Source organism: Camelus ferus, chromosome 7 (assembly GCF_009834535.1).
Source record: "Camelus ferus isolate YT-003-E chromosome 7, BCGSAC_Cfer_1.0, whole genome shotgun sequence".
NCBI classification, from domain to species: domain Eukaryota; kingdom Metazoa; phylum Chordata; class Mammalia; order Artiodactyla; family Camelidae; genus Camelus; species Camelus ferus.
The window spans coordinates 84,450,110-84,451,626 of NC_045702.1; positions in this window are offsets into that span (position 1 = coordinate 84,450,110).

A 1,517-nucleotide genomic window follows, 5' to 3' on the forward strand; every position below is an offset into this window, starting at 1 on the left:
AGAGTGTTGTTTGTGTCCGATCTACCTGGGGTTCAGCCTGGAGTGTCTCTGTGGTGGCCTATCTCCCTGCCCTATCTTCCTCGGAGATGGCAACCTCGAGTGTCTCTCTATGCCTATCTACCTGGGAAGGGCAGCTGGATGTCTCTGTTTGCCTACTCCCTTGGGGACTGCTGCCTAGAGTGTCTCTCTGTGCCTTCTAACCTGGGAGTGCCGCCTTGAGTGTCCGTGTGCCTATCTCCCTGCCTACCACTGTCTCTGTACCCTCGGGGATTCAGCTTGAGTGTCTCTGTGTGCCTATCTAACTGGGGATGCAGCCTAGAGTGGTCTGTGTGCCTATCTACTGGGCGACTGGCCGGCTAGACTGTCTCTGTGTGCTATTTTCCTCCCCTGCCTATCTCTCTGCCTGTCTACTTACCTAGGAGATGAAGCCTACAGTTGTCTGTGTGTGCCCATCTACCTCGGGTGCACATACAGTGACTCTGTGTGCTATCTACCTTCGGAGCGCATCCTGCAGTGTCTCTGAGTGCCTATCTACCTGGGGAGTGAAGCCTAGAATGTCTCTCTGTGTCTATCTCCCTGCCTATCTCCCTGCCTAATCTCCTCGGTATGCAGCCTATAGTGTCACTGTTTGACTATCTCCCTGCCTATCTACCTCGGGACTGCAGCCTAGAGTGTCTCTGTGTGCCTATCTAACTGGAGACTGCAGCCTAGAGTGCTCTGTGTGTCTATCTACCTGGGGGTGAAGCCTTGAGTGTCTCTGTGTGCCTACAACCTCAGGGACTGCAAGCCTAGAGTGTCGCTGTGGCCTACCTACCCACGGGATGCAGCCTAGAGTGTCTCTGTGTGCCTATCTCCCTGCTATCACTACCTGGGAAGGGCAGCCTGGAGTGTCTCTGTGTGCCTATTTACCTGGGTACTACTGCTGCCTAGAGGTCTCTCTGTGCCTATCTACCTGGGGAGTGCCGCCTTGAGTGTCACTGTGTGCCTATCTCCATGCCTACATCACTGCTTGTACCACGGGGTTCAGCCTAGAGTGTCTCTGTGTGCCTATCTCCCTGCCTGTCTACCTCGGGGCTGCAGCCTGCAGTGTCTCTGTGCCTATCTACCTGGGGAGTGAAGCCTAGAGTGTCCTGTGTCACTATCTCTCTGCCTGCTGTCTACCTGGGAGAATGCGCCTAGACTTCTCTGTGTGCCTATCTCCCTGTCTATCTTCCTCGAGATGCAGCCTAGGTGTCTCTGTGTGCCTATACCTCTGCCTGTCTACGTGGTAGATGCCGCTAGAGTGTCTCTGTGTGCCTATCTACCTGGGGACTACTGCCTAGAGTATCTCTGTGTGCCTATCTACTGGGTAGTGAAGGCATTGAGTGTCTCTCTGTGTGCCTATCTCCTGCCTATCTACCTTGGTATTCAGCCTAGAGGTCTCTGTGTGCCTATCTAAATGGGAGTGTCTCCTGGAGTGTCTCTATTTGCCTATCTACCTGGGAGTGGCAGCCTTGAGTGTCTCTGTGTACCTATCA